This window comes from Mus pahari, chromosome 22 (genome assembly GCF_900095145.1).
Source record: "Mus pahari chromosome 22, PAHARI_EIJ_v1.1, whole genome shotgun sequence".
NCBI classification, from domain to species: Eukaryota; Metazoa; Chordata; class Mammalia; order Rodentia; family Muridae; genus Mus; species Mus pahari.
Window position 1 is genome coordinate 42,261,660 of NC_034611.1, and position 22,326 is coordinate 42,283,985.

Here is a 22,326-nt window from a genome sequence, read left to right on the forward strand (position 1 = left end):
TGTGTGTGTGTGTGTGTGTATGCTCATGTGTCTGTCTGTCTGTCTGCCTGCCTGCCTGCCTGCCTGCCTGCCTGTCTGTATGTCTCTGCCTGTCTTGTCTGTCTTTCTTCCTCTCTACATGATGCCTGTGGATCAGGATGTAAGTTCTAGGCTACTGCTAGAGCACCATGCCAGTCTGCCACCATACTCCTCACCATGACAGCCATAGACTTAGGCTCTGAAACAGTAAAACCGTAAGCAAGCCTTTAAGGAAATGTTTTTTTCTCTTATGAACAAGTTGCCTTGCTCATAGCCTCTCCTCACAACAATAGAATAGTAAGAGAATATCAGCATTTCGTTTCATGTTTCTAACATTAGGGAAATATGTTCTGACATTACAAGGGGCTCATGTGTTCTATAAGCCATGCGAGGCTTCCATATATATGCTAGTGAGGGGCATTAATGTTTTTCTTCTGAGTACCTCCATACATTTTAGAAGCTTAGAACTGGTGTTCCATTTTCATTGTCTTTCATTGGCAAGATCAGTGATGAACTCATTCTGAAAGGGACACTTCAGTACCATGCCTTCATCCTACTCAATGAATCCCTAAAGTGTAATTTGACATTCTTAAAACGGAGCAAGTGAAATCATTCTTGCACTTAAGACTGCATGAAAATATAGCACATCCTTGGTGGTCTCTTTATAGAAACAGGAGATTAGACATAGGTGCACACTAATTGCAGAAAATCCACTTCGGAAGTAATTTCTTCGGAAGTAATTAGAAGTTAACTAGACATATCTAAACCAATGATATGATATTTTAAGATTTTAATAACAATCTAATTAGGTTCTACAATTAAAAGTTTAACATTATTTCTGAACTCTGAAAATTTCCAATCCAATCCATAATTAAATCTTACTTCTCCCAGAAGACAGAGTGAAAGCCACTGAAGAAGACTTTCCAACAAGAGACAAGGCCTGCCTCCCTGACAGGCTCTACTGTCTTCACAACATGACCAGTCTTAGGCATATGGACAACCCTTACCATGACCATGCCAATTAGTTTGCCAGGTGTCGATGAATGTCATCAAAATGGGCTTGGAAACGGGAGGAGACAATGGAAAAGGGATGGGAGATGCCAGACAGTTTAAGAAATGGTTTCAAATAGTCCTTATTGAGGGTTCTGTTAATTTTTCCTCAGCATCCATACAGATTTAAAAAAATCAAGAATATTCCGTACTTTCTGGCCACAGTTTCTTTGTTTTAGACAATGTATTTTTGTAGCACTTAAACTTTTATCACGTAAAGTCTTTATGTCTTTGTAGTATGGGTCCTCTTCCTTTCCAGTGTGTGGATAATGGCAAGAGGCATGAACTAAACAGACAAAAGGCAAGAATTTTAAGTAACATGGGATTTTTAGAATATCAGTTAACAGGTATTATCTATTGAAGATGCTGTATTGGTCATTTTTCTTTTCCTATGATGAAATGCCATTAACCAAGGCAATTTATATAAAGATGAGTTTATTGGGGGCGAGATTTCAGAGGGATGAGTCCATCATGCTGGGATTGCTTAGTAGCCAATGGCAGGCACGGCGACAGGGTTAGAAACCTGAGAGCTCACATCTTCATACTCAAGCACGAAGGACAGTGAGATATGCTAGTGACAAGAGGCTTTTCCCTCTCCAAGCCAACCACCAGCAACTTCCTGCAGCAAAGTCTGACCTCTTAGGCATCTCTGAACAGCACAACCAACTGGTAATCAGTGTTTAAAATCTGAGCCTATGAGGGCCATTCCTTTCAAGCCACTACAGATGTGAATATTAGAGTCTAAAAACAGGTAGGGATACTCTATAAGAGATACAGGAAATGAGGCAAGCACAGGTGTCACTCATCTTGTTTAGGGTCTGTGGATTATTTGTAATGTAGAAATGTTTTGGTAACGGGGTGGTACTGTGATGTGCAGTATCTTACTTTTCTATTGTGATAAAAATATCTGAAATTAGCAAGGGAAGGGGAATGGGTCCATTTTGGCTTGCTATTCCAGAACAGAATCCCGAGGACATATTGGTGACCTCACACAAAGCCTTCCTCCACCAAGCCCCCATTTCCTGAAGGTCCCACAATCCACCCAAATATTGCCACAAGCAAGGGATGAAGACTGCGAACCCATTAGCCCGTGGGGGACATTTTGCGTTCAAGATATCATAGGAGGGAACAGTGAATATGACTGCATTATGGACAGAAGAGGGGAATACATACATTTTCAAGTTAAAACTTATCGATGATCTTTAAAACATATTTCATGCTATTAGCAATGCTCACAAACCCCAGGTCTCATGAACTCTGAATTCAATGTTTAATGTTCTAACTAAAGAAAAACAACGAAGGTGGACCTTAGCAGAAAACCTTAGGATTCATGTCTGTATTGGGATTAAGCAAACATTAGCACTTCATTTCTTTGTTGTTGTTGTTTGTTTGTTTCTTTCTTTGTAGACCAGGCTGGCCTTGAATTCAGAAATCTGCCTGCCTCTGCCTCCTGAGTGCTGGGATTAAAGGCGTGCGCCACCACACCCGGCTAGCACTTCATTTCCTTTAACTTAAGGTTTGGATTCTCTGTCACTTTATACTCATGAACATTACATTTCCATAATGCATTTAAGAAAGTACTGCATCAGGCAATGTAAGAACTAGTAGGATATATACTTGTGGGTAGGCATGAAAGGAGGTCAAGAGGTAAATGGTTCCCCTTGAATGGCTTCCTCAATCATAGTTTTTTTTTTTTTTTCAACTGTAGTCCCATAATATTTTCACATTTCTTTAAAGGAGGAATAAAATGAAGTTATGAGACTCATTGAAGACCTAAGGAGATGAAACAAGGAGGGAAGGCAATACAAAGAAGCTACTGCTGGCCATGTCCTGAGGCTTGCTCCAATTCAACACCCATATTGCCATCTTTCTCCCTCCAGGCCTTTTCTCTCTACAGTTAGACCTTGGCTCTACTATTGATGGAATGTTCACTCTGAAAAAGAATTTGGAGCTAAGCTTTTTTTGGTTTTTGATTAATTAGTTCTGAATTTGCTAAAAGCTATATATTTCTAGCAAATACTACTCTACAAAATGAAAGTAAGATGCATACTTCAAAATAAACTGTACACGTGATTTGAAAGAGGTCACTCCAAGGCTATTATTGCTAAAGGGGAAAATGGCTTCTAATTGCTTTCTACTGTAAATGCTGCACAGCCTAATACCTCACAGTGTGAAAAGTAAATTAGAACAACTTTTCATTGACAAAGATTAAACTTTTTCATCATTCTTAAATTCCTGGGGATTCCCCCCACTGATTCTATGTGTTTTAAGCTTTTCAATTAAATCTCCTGGGTAGTGGATACAAGAATGCCCACTGACAAGGGAATATTGGTATCTAAAAAAGCTAAGCTCTTCCAGAAGCTGTTTGTCTTCAGTTTTTTTTGTTTGTTTGTTTTTGTTTGTTTGTTTGTTTTTGTTTTTTTTCCAGTATAGGCTGAATCTCTCAGTAAGGGTACCTTATCAGCACTCACTAGAAGTCAAGTGCAGGCTACATTACCCTGCCATCAGAATTGCACTCATAATAAATTTAGCTTTCGAGGGGAAAGTTTGTGAAAAGTCAGGAAGTCAAACACAGTCAACCTTGATAACCAGCTTGTTTTCCCTGGAATAATTTATTTTGACATTTGGGCGTATGCGCAGGAATACAAACTCGAGTGAGTATGCCACTGTAGACTTGTAGGACAAAAAGAAACTCCTGCTTTCCCATTTTCCATCAGCTTTTCCTCCAGTTCACCTTAATTCCTCGCACTGAGGTTTTGAAAGCTTCCGTGGTCTGCCACGGAGGATGTGCTGGCAACAGCTCTGTTCCTGGACTGGACCCGTCAATTAAAATCAGCTTAGGAAAAGCATAGGAAGAGATACATTTTGTTTTTCCTAGAAAATATTTTCTGGTTGGACTTAGGGAAAAGACAGTTTTCAACTTTAAAAAGTATATATGCTCAAATGGTCGATTAAAACAGCCTAGAGGGATGGTGGCTTAGATGTTTTTTGTCAAAATAAAATAATATTTTTAAATCCAAGTATTTATTCTGATTTTAAAACACACACACACAAGGTAGAGGAGGGAATCCCTTGCTGCCAGGATTGAGGTAAAATAATTCATTTACAACGTCTTTATTTCCTAAAATTGAAACTTGCCTGACGCAAAAGAACCATTGCAAGATGTTACAGACAGGAAGGGAGGGCAAGCAGATCAGTAATTTTATTTTAAATATGCTATATGTGTTTAATTAGTTTCCTAGTCAGGATCACTGTGAGAGACTGCGTCTGGGAAGGCAACGGGAATGTGGATTCTCTCTCTCTCTCTCTCTCTCTCTCTCTCTCTCTCTCTCTCTCTCTCTCTCTCTCTGTGTGTGTGTGTGTGTGTGAATAAGTTCAGTTCAGAACTGACAGGCACATGCAGACCATGGCTTGAGTTGTAAAGTGGGCATTCTTAGTTGACAAAGGTATAAAACCTGAACCCTCTTATCACTCATAAAAACCAAAAACCAAAAACCAAAAACCAAAAAAAAAAAAAACAAAAAAAAAAACAACCAAAAAACCAAAAAAAGTTAAGAAGACCATTTCCAAGCTTTTGTCCACAGTAACTGAGTATGGGTACTTTGAAAACAGAACGCAGGATGATACCAGACATATTTCTATAAAATGGGGAAATTAGTTAACACTTGACCATGGAGATGGGTTTGGGGGAGGAAATTATTGTAGAACTGGCATATTTCAGAGTGCTGTTCAGGAAATGGTTTCAGCATGCAAGCTGTTCTGCAGATTCTGGGGACCCACAGTTTATTAAGGTTCGGCTTTACAACTTTCTTCAGTTTCCCTGGATTAACATATGATTGCTACCTAATGCTAAACACCTAAAGTATAGAAAATTATCATTTTTGAAATTTGTATTAGCCTTGACATCAAGAAACATTATTAGTATAATTTTTTGTTATACTGAAGGAATTTGAATGTATATATGACCCATATAGGTGAAACTTATTCTTTAAATTTCAATGGAATATTGAAAGAAGATTTTTAAAAATTAGCAAAGAAAAAAATGTTTTAATTACATGTACTACAGTGGGCTATAGAAAAATGGTCTCCAGCACAGTGCAAGGCCTGGGCCAAGTAGTGGGAGTGGGTGGGTAGGGGAGCAGAGGTGGGGGGAGGGATATAGGAAACTTTTGGAATAGCATTTTAAATGTAAATAAAGAAAATAATAAAAAATAATAATAATAATAAAAAAAGAAAAATGGTCTCAATTCTTTGTATCTCATCTTACCTATTGGTAGTACCCAGACAGTTTAACTGGGTACATCTGTAATCTCAGAACTCCTGGGAGGAAGACTCAAGGATTGGAGGATTGGCAGCTTTGGATACATGACAAGTCTCTATTTTTTTAAAAAATGGAGGAAGGTGTGTAAGGATAGGAGAGTGTGTGTATGTGTGTGTGTGTGTGTGTGTGTGTGTTTATTTCTCTAATTCTTTAGGTGCGTTGGCTGTGGTTTCTTCTAGACAATAGAATATAGGTTAGTCTGTGCGAGTTCCTGACCTGGGCAGCCTTCTTCACTTAGTAGCTCTATTTTGATTTATACTCTGCAGACTCTGAGCTGCCCTGTGAACAAACCCAGATTGCTTTTTGGGTGCTGCCACAATGCTGCTTACATTGATCCTACTGTAACAGCCAGCCAGATTAAGGAGCAGAGTTGCCAAATTCTCATCTCAGATATATGAGTGAGCTCAGTGAAGCTCAGCCGAAGAACCATTAAGTGAGGCAAATGGAGACTGCCTACTAGTAAACAATGGCTGTTTCAATCCAAGCTATGGACTTTCTTATTATACGATAAAAAAAAAAACCTAATTGATATATGCAAATGGAATTAAAATGAGAAAGCTATTACTATGTGGTATCATGATTTGGCTCTGAAGGGTCACCGAAAATATCCATGTATTGAAAGTCTGCTTCCCAGTTGATAGCACTATCAAGAGGAGATTGGACCGTACATATGGTGTTGAACTTTACCAGTGGATTAGTCTAGTAGTGTGTTCATAGCTTTTAGGAAGGGCATCACTGGAAGGACACCTTTGAGATGTCGTTTGTCCTGAGGCTCTTCTTCTCCTTTTTGTTCACCCTTTCCTCTCTCTTTGTTACTCTTTACCTTCCTCCTTCTCCCTCTCTTGATCTCCTCACCTTTCTAACTGGCAATCTGCTACTCTTTCTACTAATCCTATTCTACTATGCCCCTTTCATAACCATGTTCTGCCTCGCCAGAGAGCCACAGCAATAGGACCAAGTGCTTTGGAAGAAACCTTTCAAATTGTATGTCAAAATTAATATTTTATTACATTTTTTGGAGCTCATATTATAATTACTGAATTTTCTTTCTCTTTCTTCCCTCCAAACCCTTCAATAAATTCATTCCTACTTTTCTTCAAACTCACAGTCTCTTTTATTATTACTGTTACTGTATGCACATATGTAAATGTATATACATATACATCACCAGTCAGTCTGTATGATGTTATTATTATGTGTATTTATAGAGATGAACGTTTCCTACTACCAAAAAACCACAACCAATCAAAAATATAGATTTTTGGAGTCCAGTACCAGTAGATATAATCTGTCTAACATTCCTGTATCTAAGGGTCAGAAAACATTGAAGAATAGGAGGCATACACATTAAGAGCCAGAGAATCAGGGAGTTTCCTTTGAGATTATGTCTCCTAGGAATCCTGGAAGCTACACCAGTATAATCTCACCAATATGATCCTCACAATATGTGAGATGAACAAGGATGAAACCAATGGACATACCAAACTGGGTGGAAGAAGCCCCTGGAGCCTCAACCTTGCACAAAGAACTAGAAGAAACCAAGGAAAGCTGGTAGCAGGAGAGATGTTCTTTTCTAGGGAAGAACACAGCAGAAGACATTTTCTTATGTTTACTTAACTTGGATATTCTATCACAGTGATGAAAAAAAATGACTAACAAAAGTAGGAAATTGCTACTTTAACTTTCTTGAATATGGAAATGATCGAAGATGTACATGATGACAAATAGGAGGCATACCTACCCCAGACACACACACGCATACAGATGCATGTGTGAATAAGAGACCGTTAACTGCTGAGCTCACTGGCAATTGGAAACATCTCCATTTAGGCATTGATCAGCTCGCCACACGCACATCCTCCAAGAGCACAGGGGCCCAGCATCTGTCATCACTCCAACCTGATTGCAATTAGTGTTAGGAGTCAGACTGAGACGCTTTAGTCTCTGGGTACGCCGTAATAGATATCTAGAGGGAAAGTAAGAATATGCATGAACAGCTGAGGACAAAACTACGCCTCTGCTTCTACTCCTTTCCGGAACTGTTCCAAAACACCAGGGGTAGTTTTCCTAGACTTGATGAGAAGTCTCTCTATTTGGAAGTGCTCAGAAGATGTGCTCCCCAGGGAACCTCTCAAAATATATGAGAAGAAAATCTCTTTACTTCCCATACATGTCGCTTTCATTCCAGTATTTATAGAAAAGAATGTTTCTTAGGGTTTATGAGGAAAGTGTACTATGGTGAACCGCTTCCAAGCCACACAGTGAATAAAGCAAAGAGGCCAGTGCTAATTCCCCAATATAGTTTCAATTGCTGTGTACTGTCAGCCAGTTTCCTGGCCCTCACTCATGCTTCATGTCTAAGGATGCTGTGCATTTTTCTTCTTGATACATCAAGCCCCCTATATGCTTGTCTTCTTTTGGTGGTAAATGGTGAATCATTAAAGATACTGTAATCTCTCCTACATTTATCCCTTCTGAGAAAAAGGCCAAAGTATAGAAGCTAATATATGACTATCAGCCTCAAAAAGAGCCTAGGAAAGGGTTAAATCGGCTTTGCATCATAAAACCACCACCAACAGTAACAACAACACCAGCGCCACCACCATTATCACTAGAGTATGGTGAGTACAGGTTGGAAATTCACATTCCATGGTAGCTCTATGGAGGTTAGAGGACAACTCTGTAGAATCAATTCTCTCTACATTTCCAGGGGCGATTGATGATTGAACTCATGTCTTCAGGCCTGTTCAGGCCTTCACTTCATGTTTGAGGACAAAGAGTGGCAGGGTCTAAACTATAGTCTCTAAGAGCTGTTTTGAAGTGAACACAGATAGGAGAATAAGAGCCTTGTGAGCTCGCTGATGCTCAGATGGAAACAAAGAGCCAGTGACTCTGCCAGAACCTTGCTCAAATGGGTGTAGACAGGCTTGAGAGCTTCCCTCAGATTAGCCTTCCCTTTGGACTTGCTTCTGAATGCTCTCTCCTGGTACCTAGTGACTCAAACCCAAGTGCTGTCTTTGAAAGGGAAGGCAGACTATGAAGTTCCTTTAAAGGTCATAATTAGGTCATTTCCCTTATAAAAAGCCTTAAGAGAAGGCAGTGTGATCTGCGGCTCTTAAAGAGAAAATTACTTCTAAAGATTCTTTAGGTAGTTGAATAGTGTTACAACTATTAAACAGCATGCCATACTTGATACATCAATTTAATCTTTTGGTACAATTCCATGTACAGAGTGAAGCACAGGTCAAAATTTCTTTCTTTTCATACTGGTTATTGATTTTTTATGCTTACTCCCTGGCACCTTCATCTCACTTAGATCATGTCTGACATTGACATCAAATTCAGTAACAAAATGGAAGAAAATAGAAGAACTGGACTCCTGTGCAAAAGCTTAAAAGTCTGATGCCCAGGCTTCCTACTATTTTGCCTGCTAGGCTGGTTATGTGTAGACAAGATAATCATAATACAGAATAATAACTGAGAGTATTCTCTCCTGGCAGCAAGGGCCTCAAAGGATGAAAACTAATAAACCCTTGTTTTTTCCTATCAGCATCCAATTTGAGCACTTTGTTATTTATATATTATTTAATGTATAAGTTCCCCTATCATCAATATTCTTCACTAGTTTACACATGAGGCTTTCTAGCCTCAGAAAGTATGCCAAAGTTTAGAAGCTAATATATGGATATCAGCCTCAAAAAGAGCCTAAGAAAGGGTTAAATATGCTCTCCACCATAAAAACCACCACCACCACCACCACCACCACCACCACCACCACCACCACCACCATCATCACTAGTGTATGGTGAGTACATGTTGGAAATTCATACTCCATGGTGGCTTTATGGAGGTTAGGGGACAACTCTATAGAATCAATTCTCTCTACTTTTCTAGGGGTTATGAGGACGGAACTCATGTCTTCAAGCCTGTAGAGCAATGTATTTCCTAATGAACCACCATGTTGGGCGTTTATTTCCAAAGAGTGGAAATAAAATAGACTGACATCATCACTTCTTATATGACTTTAAATGAATTACACAGAAAATAATTGCTCTAGGGAACCTTTAACTCTGACCAGCTGTTTCATATTTTAGGAAGAAAATAAGCAGAATGGATTTTGCTAGCTCAGACTAATTGTTCTTCTGATCATCTATTAATTCAGCAAATATGTCTATTCTTTCCCCAAAGGAGCTTAAAATGTGTTAGGAAAGGGCAGGATGAATGATTATTATAGTATGGCCAACTTAACACAAAGTTCATCCAGTTAATTGCTGCAAAATATATTCTCCTCTCATTAAAAATAGACGATGGCAATGTCATAATAGAGATATACAAAAATTTTGAAGTTCTATAGGGAAGAAAGATATATTATTTCTGAAGAAGTCATGGTATATGAATGTGACATTTGAATCATAGTGTAGAGGATATAGTAAATCAATAACAGCAAAGTTAAAATTAAAACATCAAGAGTGAAGACACAGGATGAGAAAGCTTAAAATAGTCGAGGCTGATTACTGAGTGTGGATGTTTGGATGGAGAATAAAATTTGCCCTTTTGTTCTAAATGAGTAGCATGTCAAGATGACTGATCTGAGCCTACTTTGAAGCCACACAATGTATAATCTACTATATCAATATGTTTCTCTTTTCTTCAAACTTCAAGTATTTTCAAACATAAACATGCATTCATAAACACACTTTTAATAACGAATTTATGCATATGTTGGTAAGCATTAAGAAACTGGGCAGAATTAAAATGTATATGAAGTCTTGCAATGGTCAGGAGACTAGTATACACGAAAGTGAAGGTTTAGAGTGGATATTAGCTGACTGAGATTTTGGAATCAATCACTGGTTACTGATTTTTTTTCAAAAGATAAAAATAGACACAGGTTCTAATTGAAGTAGAAATAAACAGGTGTTTGTACATTCAGCCTTAACTACAATATCATAGTTAATAATTATAATAATCAATCATTAAATAAATAAAAAATGAAGTCATAGTATCATCAGTGTTATTCATGCTAAGCTTTTGGAAATACGCCAATATGCATCAGGAAGATTCTGTCAACAGATTGAGTGTGCTTTCAGTGGGGTTATAACCTAAATATACAATAAATGAACTATAAAATAGAAAACTAATCCCACCATTTTTGAGAAGAGGCTCACTTGTTCTTGAGTCTCTGACAACTGAAGACTGAGTTGATTCTGGCAAAGTCTGAATCTTAACAAGTAACCACCGGGAGAGGACTGCGTTTCAGCACCCAGGACAGCAACCCGCAGCCCTATTCTGGAAAGGCCTGGATATAAGATAACTCCAAATCTGACGAGAATGGAGTCAGAAAACAACAGTTTAAATGCGATAACGCTGAGATCTTAAGTCTGGAACATCAGCTTAGCCGTCTGGCCGTTCTGTGTTAGAAATTATCACAGTCTTCATTATTTATCAAGCTGAGATATGATTATTAACCTTTCTCTAGTAAGTGGAAAATCAACCACCCCAGTTATCTTCACCACAAAAATATGGGTGTTGAGTAAAGCAGTCTAACAAACAAGCTCACTGAAGCTCTCTCCTCAGATTCAAAATAATTCAACCACAGTTAATTAATTTACATTATACCATATTTTTTTTCCTTAGCTACACATCATGGGGAAAAAGTGGAACCAACAAAAACTGCAATTTACTCTTTAAAGTGATGAGATATACTTAAAATTCCAGTCAGAAATGATACCCTAAAAGGTAATATGGCAACTTAACAAGTACATTTCCCTTAAAACAAACTAAAGAGAACTAGGATTGATGCTAATGGAACTGAGGAGGGAATTAAATAGAGTATAAAAGCTTATTCTGCTATCCCAAGCACAAAGAAATGTGGAAAACCAATCTAAGGTAATTCAGTTCATCACAAAAACACATTGTCCAATTGGAGGTACTGTGAATAATACCTTAAGGCCTGTCACAATAGATGGGAACAGTCTTTCTTTTATTCTTTTATTCTGAAGCAATCTCTTTGTGAAACTTTATTTGTATAGCTAACAATCTGAATGAGGGAGCGCTTGTGAGGATGTGTGCACAGTTATCGTTGCCAAGGAAACCGGGTCTTAATTTCTAGTGGCTGAATGCCAAGGAAAACAGGCTACAGAGGGACAGAAGAAACTTCATGCGACTGAATTTGTTGGAAATATTCCATGTGTTAAAAGATTCTGCTTTGGAGCTCAAAATTGGAAGAGTGCAATTCTCCCTTCCCTCCGCTTATACTCTTGGATTAAATGCAATACAAATAGCAATTTGATTTTTAGTTGCTGTAACAAGATGGTGATTATCATTCACAAAAAATTTTATACTTAAAATAGAAAAAAATAATGAATGCAGGTCCCTCTTCAATTCCCATGGAACTAACACATAATTATCCTTTTGACAGCTCAAACCAGTTTTGGGAGAAAGCTTACAGTTTCAATTTACAAGGTGGTTCTTGCCCAGACCTGGTATTTGTGTGCTTTGTGTGGTATTATTTAGTGGCTCACCACAGTCCTACACTCACTGGAACAGAAGAGACAGGAAGAAACAAAACCACATCATCGTGTTAAAAAAAAATACAGATTTCATATTGATTTATTTAGAATTTGTCTGCTTTGATTTGTGATTTTTTTGGAGGGAGGGTATATTTACTTACAAATTTATATTTTAAATGTTATTGATGACTTGGGGTTTTGAAGGAAAAATCAATTGTAGTCTATAAATCTGTAGCAAAAATCCTATAAAACATACTAGGAAGAAATAGGAGAAAAGAGGATGAAATACAGGGTAAAGTGCCTTGGAGAAGAATGTGTGTAATGCCTCACACTGCAGAGGCATTTCCCCCTCCAGCAGCAAACAGATTCTCCAAAGTTGACTCACCTATAGCCAAACTTAAAGTAAATTTTGGATACTGGGGAGTAGCTTTAGTTTTCTTTCTGCCACACAATAGAGGCTGACCCTGAAATGGTCCCTCTCCTTACTCTTACAAATGGTTTAGCCTCTTTAAAATTTAAATATGTTATCTTTGATTCTCTTTGCTCTTTTCTGCATTCTTAATCACTGTTGAGTTTGGTTGCATTCCCATGGTACCTTCTGAGGAACAAAAGGACCTAGTCCTTTTTGTACCTGGAGCTACTGCAGCCAGTAGATAGGCAATCTAAATGGAATCAGCGAGTCTTCCAGCAGCCAGCCACAGGACAATAGGACAGAAAAAAAAAGTGTAAAATGTGTCTGTATAAGAATGCTCCACAGAGAAATACCCTACCGCTTCTGAAATATATCTTTGAGAAATTGTTTTACTTGAGGAAAAATAAAAGCTCTTCTAAAGATTACCAAATAAAGCAAATCCAGGTGCCTCAAAACCCAGTTTCTTCCCTTATCCCGCTAGAATACAAATCTGTGGAAATAAGTGTGAAGACTTCAAGATGACTGAATTATATATTCAACCTTGATGTTATTAAAATAAAAATCTTACAAACGTAATACTTAATGCTCTTTTACAGTCATAAGAATGGAAAGATTTATAGAGTTTCCAAGTGTGAGTGTGTTTTAGTTATTTTATGTTTGGGAGAGATGAATGGATGAATTAACTTTCCTGGGAAATCTGAATCATGAGGGCTACACTTCTAGACTTTAAGAAAGCAGAAAACAGAATTTCCTCTTAGTTTGTTCCTTTACTTCACTGTCTTCAGCTGCCTTAGACAGGACCTAAGGTAGTTTAATATAAAACACTGCAGTGTGTGCTTTATTAACATCTAGATTGATTACAATTCATTAGAACAACCACTAAAATAATTTTATGCAAAGATAGATTTAACCTGTATGAAACTCTTAGTAGCAATACAGGTTTTAGGATTATTAAAACATTAAGAATTCCTAATGAAATGTCTACATTTAAAAATATAGAGATTAGAAGAAGGAAAAAAAAAATCACATATGTTTGTGCCTCAGAGGATTCCATGTAATTCAGAACCTCACTGAAACAGGCCCCTTTGGAACTCAGCATAATTGTCTTTGTATATAGGGAAATAGCATCCATATGCTTGGATGCAGTGTCCATATTCACAGCGTCACCAATGGAGTTGGAATCACTGATACACGTCTTTGTCCTGAAGCTTTATTTATTCATTTATTTTTAGCATGCTGTCATACAGAGGAATAGCTCCTTAGGTTCAATGTGACCAGGGAATTGTTACTTGCCTGGGATGTCTTCCCGAGAGTAAGAGGCAAGTTATCCCAGAATGTCAGTAACTCACTCTTCATTTGGACTTTTGATTTCCAATAGATTTCCATAGCCAATGCAATTAAAGTATCCCATTCTTTTAGATAATCCTTCCCCGTGTTTCATTACCACAGTTGATTTATTTGAAAATTTTATGTGATTCTGAAGATGACACAAAATTTGGATTTTCTATTTCACAGTAAAACTTCAAGTGGAATGTTGTATTATATGTATGTATGTATGTATGTATGTATGTATGTATGTATGTATGTACCTTGTTGATATTACTACATTTCAGGCTATTAAAATTTACTTTCATGAAATACGTTGTGGAGTATCTTGATTATATTTTCTAGGCAATGTGCCTGTTTGCTTGCTATAGTGCTATGCTGAGTTTTGAGTATTGAGCACTATTCAATCTGTTAAACTTTATGAATGGCACATAGTGAATATCATTCCGTTTCCTGGGTGTGGTTATTTTGATCCATAATCCTAGCTATATTTGAGGCTGTGTCAGATGAATCAGAAGCTGGAGGCATGGCTGGGCAGCACAACACGTTCCAGGGCAGCCTGGGCTACTCCAAGGTTCAAAAATAAACAAAACAGGCAGCAAATGGAGTTCAGCGAATAAACACTTTTTGTCTTGTTTTCTAATATTTTATCTTCACGTGAAACTCCAAACATCTCTAAAAATACTGAGTCTCATATAAAAATGTTTTTCCCATTTTGGACTCACCTCATTTTTTTTTTTTTTTTTTTTTTTTGGACCAAAGAAATTAAAACCAAATAGCTGAAAAGATTTGATAGCACCATCAGAGGAAAGAAACCACGTCCTTGGTCCACTTATCTTTTTTTTTTTTTTTTTTAAAAAAAAACTAAGTGTAGTAACAGTTGTCTTAGTTTTAAAGAGTTGATCAAATAAAACTTTCGAATAGATGAATCAGCTGTGGTAAGGAAACACAGGGCACAGTCATCTAAAGAGAATGAATTGGATACTTCCATTCTTTTGACTGAGTGAAAAGAGAGGGCAATGTAGATTTGATTCCAGCCCCAATTTCATGTCTGTCTACCTGTTCAGCAATGTCTTCCTCCAGTTGACTGCAGGCGTATCTTTCTCAAAGCTTCACTCTCAAGAACAAAAAGCCAGATTTCTCTGTAGAATGAAACCTGCCTTTAGGTAAGAGGAAACTGCTCTATGGGTTCTCACAGTACAGAATACAGTGTGCAGTACATTTACAACATGGGATATGCAAACTATTTTTTCATTGATGTTCTGATTAAAAATAAAAGAAAGGTATGGAGTTCTCTACTAGGGTGATAGACCATTTTTTGGCAACCAAAAATCAACATTTGAAAAAATTTAATTTTAGTATCTAAAATTCAATTATGAGATATATCACATTTTTCACTTTAGGCTGTTGTGAGTGTGTGTGTGTGGGGGGGGGATATGTGAATGAAATGCAGACATTTATACAATGAAAATGCCATCAGTAACTGACATAGCACTGAGGTTTCTCAACTAGTGGCTAGAAAGACAAGAATGTGCCTGGTTATAATCTCAAGAGTGTCATACACCTTAACAGGAAATGATCTCCCTTGTCTCTATAGAAACCTCTACTCTCATCTGCATTTGTTGCATCTATTACTTTGAGAACTATATTTAAAATTAACATGGTAAAAAATTATATAATCAGAGTTTATGGATATGATCTAATATCAAACTTCAGGGTAACTAAGCTTCTTCGTTTTAGAGGATTGTAGATCTTCAGCTGTTTTCCATCATTGGCAATTTTACACCTAGGTATGTATAAAGAAAGATGGCCTTATCAGGCATCAATGGGAGGAGAGACCCTTGGTCCTGTGAAGGCTCGTTGCCCCAGTATAGGGGAATGCCAGGGTTATGAGATGGGAGTGGGTGGGTGGCTTGGGGAGCACCCTGATAGAAGCAGGGGAAGGGAGGAGGGGATAGGGGTTTTCTGGGGATAGGGGAAACAGGGAAAGGGGATAACATTCAAAATGTAAATAAACAAAATATCTAACAAAAAAGAAATTCATTATATCTTATTTTAAAATTAATGCAAAAGTTGAAGATAAATTGCTTCTTAGATGGAAAGAAATGGGTAATTTACTAAGAAATATTGTCTCTAGCACTCTAGAAAACTTTTCCTAAAGAGAGATTCTCCTTTGCTACTGAAAGCTTACACATTGGTTAACCTTTCTAGATCAAACAGGATTGTGTCTACAATTAATAGTCTTGTAGTATGTCAGAACATGGTTCAAGAATGGAACTGTGTGAGGGGAAATCTCAGAGCTTGTGAGAAAACTCCAAGGAAACAACACAGCGTCTTATGACCTCTGTTTCTTCTAAGCATGGACTTGTTCTTAGAATGTACTTTCTTGACCCTCCTGGGTATAATAATAAAAAAATGGGTTTCATTCAGATTATCCATTATCTAACTTCTGTAATTCAGAAATGTTTCTAAGCCATAGCTTGAAGTCATGTGAGTTTTGATCATACGACTTAGCTTATTTCCAGACAAGGCTTGTCCTTGAGTTTATATACAGTTTCAATTTATGTGAACTTTGCTCATGTGACCTTCCTTAACCCTCAGAATTCAAATTGTTTGATGCTTTAAATAAAGTTGGCTATTGCACAATTAAAAAAAAAGGGAAGATGGATTTTCTACACATACTATATTGATAATAGCATAGATTATAATATCTATACAATTCTGTCAAAAGGCAAGTAATCCAAGGATGCAGGAGACAGAAGCCAAAGGTTGCCGACAGCTCAAGGTTTACATGTGTTGCATATGTAACTCTAGGCCTGCCTGGTCACAGAGTGAGGCTCTATCTCATAGCACAGAAAAAGAAGAAACAAAGAAAGAAAGAAAGGCAAGGGAAAGAGAGAGCCAGTAGGGACAACTTTATCTTGTTTGTTTCTTTTTAAAGTTATTTTATCAATTTCATTTAGCTATTCTTTAACTTTGTGATGTGTGCAGATGTGTATGTGGTGGGTCTCACATGCTTGGGCATGCTTTAAAGAGATTGGAGCTTCTATGGGTATCTTCTAGAAGTAGCATTTTCCACCACAGGTTTTTGAGACCCGGTCCTCTCTTTTTTTGTTTTGTCAAGGCTGACTGGCTGGCAAAGAACCAGGTGTCTCCAAGGCCAGGGTAACCCTGCCTGACTCTTCATGGTCATTGTCATTTTAGTGTTTGAAATTAAAATATAATTACAACACTTATCCATTTCCTTGCCTTCCTCAAAACCTTCCCACACACCCCTTCCGCTCTCCTTCAAATCTTTTACCTATGATTTCCATTCATGGTTATTGTTTGTGTACATGCATACACACATATACATGCCTGAATATGACCTACTGAATCCATGTACGGTTACCTGTCTGTTGCTTGTCTTTTAAAAGAACTGTGTAGAAGGAATAGTGGGAGTGGTATAGTGGGTGCTGGCAATTTGAATTCAGGTCTTCTTGTTCCCTCTGCAAGCTTTCTTATCCATTGAACCATCCCCAGGTTGCAGATTTGATGGTTTTCATTTACCTGAGTAAACAAAGATCAAATTTACTTCTTTTTGGTGAGTTTGGTAGCAGCATCTTTGGTTGTAGTCTATTGGCTGCCTGAGAAATGGGATCACAACTAGTGCAGCTGTTAGCATTGCTTAGCAATGTTCTGGGGCATAGCTTCAGCAAGTTGTGTAACAAACACAGGAAAGGAAAAATGGGAAAAAAGAGGGACCCATTTTTTTTTCCTCTGTAAACACTCTACTATTTCAATGAACTCAAGCCTCGATAGTGAGCAAATAAAGATATTTCTAGTAACACTACAAGAAAAAGATTGTTTTAATAATAACGACGTGTACGGTAAAACAGATGGTATTTCCCATGCTAAGAGAAGCCTACATAAAAAATGAATGCCAAAAACTTCATGGCAAATATCAGTGTCAGTGGAAAGTATAGAACATCTACAATTTGGAGCCAGGTAATACAAAGTCAAGTACATATACATTCTTCACCTATAACACAGGATAGAGTAGGGGCACTGGAGAGGAAGAAAATATGTGTATATTCAAGCAACTCAATTATTTAAGAATCTCAATATCCAAGAAAAGCCATGGCAATGGATTTCAAAACCTTTCAAAAGTAGTCCGTTCTATTGGATTAAACTGGAATGAGGGACATGTGTTTTCTCCCATAATTAAAGATCATTATTGATGTGAGACATGTGTTCATCTCAGCAATATATGTTTATAAATGCAGCCATTACAGAGAATATTATAAACAGAGTTGCTCTCTTGTAACACACATAAAAACTGTTTGATCACACTAAATTATGGTATATTTTAGGGCATTCTGGAAATAGAAGCTACGAGGAATGTCAACCAAGATGTTTCCTCCTTGTTTCTATTCAGTCAAATGAGACACACCACGCAAATATTTTTAGCTGATGGCTGCAATGCCATAGAGTGCCTTCGCTGGGAAGGCAGAGGTATATGCTATAGACTTAGCAGCATTAAAATTTACAAGACCAGAACTTCATAGAAAGGCATAGGGAAATGCAGAAAAAATTCCAAGAAGAAACAAAGAGAATGAATAAAATCTATGAAGTGAAATGGTGACATCAATGAAAGTAAGTCTTCATTAGACAGCTTCCCATAGATCAACTGCTGGAAACAGTTAGCTTCATATCCATTTGCAGGGGTCTCATTTTTACCTTTCACAGACAATTTTAATTGCCAGTGTACCTATCCCATCATTTGTGATAAACTCTCTCTGGCAAAAATTGAGTACCAATTGAACTGCATCTCTCCTCCACACCAGTAGGATTTTAAATTGAAAACATTCTAGTTAATCTTAACCCAGCTGATTTAGTTTTTATAATTGTATTTATCTTCATTTATTTATATGTGTGTGTGCATGCTGCTATGTATATGCAAAACATGTAGGAAGCACTCCCAGAAACCAGAAGAGGGTATCGTGTCTACTTGGCCTGCATTTATAGGCAGCTGTGAGCTGCCCAATAAGGGTGTGGGAAAATGAATCTGGGTTCCTCTGAGAAAGCAGTAAATACTTCTAAGTGCTGTGTCACCTCTGCAGCTCTAGGTATATCTTTCCAGGCTTCATTATCACATCGTGATTTAAATATTAAGAGTCTCTATATTACAGAAAAAATAAATTTATGAAAAGTAAAAGAGTATGTCCTTGCTTTAACTCATCTAATCTAAAAAATGCTAGTGAGGTTTTTTTTCTCTGTCATTTTTATAACCAAACATTTGATATTATGTTCTGTGCTGTGATTAGGTTACTTGACTTATAATGAATGTTCGTTACTTTGTAGTCAAAATTATCAATAAACAATGTTCTGTGATTTTTTGGCTGCCACACAATTTGAAACCTAGGGAAACTACTAACTCAGTCCCATCTTTTGGACTGTTTGCAGTCATTCAGTCAAAGAAATATCTAAAAGGGATGGTTATAAGAGGAAGAGTAGAGCCCCCTGTCCCAGGTAACCACTGAGACTTAAGGGAATTCATTGGTTGACAGAGTTGTCCCTGGGGCTCTACTACCTTACTGTGACACCCTTAAAAGCTCACACACCTGCTTTTTTCATTCTGTTCCTTCATTATCATGTCTGAGTGAAGTGTCCCTGAATGTTAATAGAATATCTGAGATGGTTTGACTAAAAACTCTTCATCAGCGGAAACCCACTAAAGGCAACCTAGAGGTGTTTAGGGAAATGCTCACCCAGTTAGTTACCCGTAGCTTTTCCAACTTAGAGGACTTAGCTCATACACCAAGAAGCCATAGACAAGGGACTGTCAATTTAAAATGTGTGACAGCTGAGAATGGAAACCTGAGAGGTAGGCAGTAAGATCTTACCCTCCTTCACAGAAAGGATGCTCATGATCTGATCTTTACTTCATTGTGTTCCTCCTGAGGGAATTAAAGGTAAATAACAGGAAGTCAACATGTATCTAGCCTTTTCTGTGAATGAAGATTAAGTATCTCAGAAGTTCTCCACTTGAGGGTCGCAGCCCCTTTAGGGGCCACATATTAGATACCCTACATTAGAGATATTTACATGATTATTGATAACAGTAGAAAAATTGTAGTCATTAAATAGCAACTAAATAATTTTATGGTTGCAAGTCACCACAACATGAGGAACTGTGTGAAAAGGTGGCAGCATTAGGAAGGCAGAGCTCTGCTAAGTTAGTGATTCACAAACCCTTGAGTCCTTAAGTGGAAGGAATGAATGAAACAGAAGCTCCGATGTGACTTTCTACGTTCTTCCTTTTCATTCTGTCCATCTAGAAGAGGAAGTTAATATTTCTATCCCTGAATTCCAGGACCACTTCACTGGTTTGCCTAGTAAAATATTGTATAAATGGTACCCAGGGGTGATAGAATGCAGTTCTCAGAGGGCTTGCACTGTTCCCAGTCAGGGTTGGAAAAAAGAGCGATTGCATAACATACCACTATAGTATTAATAAAGAATTACCTGAAGGAATACCAGGCACAATAGCCCTAGACCAGATGCCTTTGCTAATACCATATGAAGCAGATTTGAACTATTCTCACCTATTTAGGCCAACCCAGTATGCAAGAGTTATGTATAAGTACAGAACATTGCTGCTTTAAGCCATCAAATCTTGGATTTTGGAGAAGATTGTTAGATAAAGTGTAACTGATAAAGGACTCCCAAACCCAGATCATCTCTACTGTATGACACCGACTTTGGGGTGGACACCTTTGGCTGTGTTAAGGAATAGTAATCGTGTAATTCTATACCAATGCAAAGGCAAAATTCTAAGGTTTCTTCTAATTCTAAATAAAAGTGCAAAGACCACTTAACTATGTGAAGAAGGCATGATTTTTAATCTTTATTTTGTAGACAAAGAAAGGGAAAGCCAGAGACATGACACAGATGGTAGTTGTAAAATTGTAAGCCTAGGATCAAAACCTTGTGGCAAATTCTAAGAAGCCCAGGTTCTACATCCAGACAAGACCTAAAGATAAATATGTATGAAGTCCTGGCCTAGGCCACCTGAGGACTCTTTACTAGCATATTGTGACCCAAAGTTAATTGCTTGGCATACCTTTTCTGCTACTATGACCAGTCCAACCAGTGTTGATTACAAACCCAGTAGTCTTCACCTTAGACACAACTGGGTGACAGAAGTACTTTATTGGCCATGATTGGCATGCAAATGAGTGCCACATTGGTGCTACATTCATGATATCTGTATTCATCACCCCAACAGAGAGTCCCATGAGGAATTGTTTGACTTTTGGGTATTCTACCACAGGATCATTTTATACAGTCATACAAGTCCAGTGAGTCCACAGATTTGATTTCAAATAGTTGAATGAATTGAGGAGCATTACTTTCATTCTTCCCAAACCTGTCTTCCTTAAAAGTGTCTGTGACTCATAAATTAAGAAGGAAAAAGCAATCCTCAAAAGTAGTTGTATTTATTAGCGGTCCAATTTTTATGTGCAAGTTTCTATTAATCCAAAATTTTAGGAACTTAGTGTATTGGTATGTTGGATGTTTAAAAAGTTAACCCATTCAAATCACTTTGTTTTTATATTAATCTTATTTTCAGTTTATAATGGACTTGGAAATTAAGCAGAAGTGCACAAAAGAGAGACATATCTCCCCAGCTTTTTTTTTTTTTTAGAATGAAGAGTGACTCTAAGCAGACTGGCAGTATGACTCAGGTATGATCACTCTCTGAGCTATAACCGCTTACACTGCAGTGGGCATCTATTTCAGTTGGCTTTCACCCATAAACTGCAAGGATCCACAGAGTGACCTTTCTAGACTACTTCAGGTGCTTTAGGGTCTCATGAATATATTTATCAATCTTTAGGTGAACTCTAAGGGATTTGGGCAGATCTGACATTGATTCTCATGTGCATCAGAGGATTTTTTCTAGATTTAGAGTTGGGCTTCAATTCTAACCACTGGTATGAACTCTGGACCCTCTAAAATAGAGCTTAAGACTTCTCATCAGATTTTCTGTTACTTTCTGATTCAACTGTATTTATTCAGCTATGACTGTATTACTTTGGAATCAAAGAGGTTAGTCACTGCTCAGTCTAGCATCCAACTCTGATAGCTAGGAAACTCCAGACGTTGAAAAGTTCATGTGGAAAGGGATATTTGGAGGCAGTTACTAAACATTAAATTCATATTCTTCCTGATATAAATTCAAGATTTTATGACCTACTTACCATAAAGATGCTGATAATTTTTTATTATGAGTTAGAAATAATTATAAAAATTAAGACATTGTTCTTACTTCAAGGAACTCATAATGTAGCTAGAGGAGCAGAGTGCATACATGAACAGGCAAAACAAATAGCATCAGATACCATGTCACAGATATCACTGTAAATATAATACTATTCAGAATTAGGTATGGAAGGTAGAGGATATGAACATTATTTTCAGGCCATGATGGCAACAATCTGAGGCAATATAACAAAGCAAGGTACTGTTCCTATGAACAGATATTATGAGACAAATGTGCATAAATCAAAGACTGAAATTCATGCTTATATATTATCATGGCATGATACCATCTACCTGTCTATCTATATGTCTGTATATCTGTTTATCTATCTATCTATCTATCTATCTATCTATCTATCTATCTATCTATCTATCTATCT

The 22,326-nt window shown here is 37.4% G+C and overlaps 1 protein-coding gene across 4 annotated transcripts in view; it reads right to left on the reverse strand.

Moving 5' to 3' along the window:
• The window catches only part of Lingo2 (leucine rich repeat and Ig domain containing 2), a 1,146,745-nt gene that overhangs the window by 138,649 nt on the left and 985,770 nt on the right, over positions 1–22,326 (reverse strand). For 2 of the 4 annotated variants that reach the window (XM_029533362.1, XM_029533364.1), the window contains 2 exons: positions 19,525–19,578; positions 17,031–17,188 (listed from right to left, as the gene is read on the reverse strand). The exons of 1 other annotated variant lie outside the window; for it this stretch is intronic. The gene's annotated coding sequence lies outside the window, so the exon portion shown is untranslated. The remainder of the gene's footprint in view (positions 1–17,030; positions 17,189–19,524; positions 19,579–22,326) is intronic. One more of the 4 variants, XM_021222170.2, reaches the window with a different exon arrangement.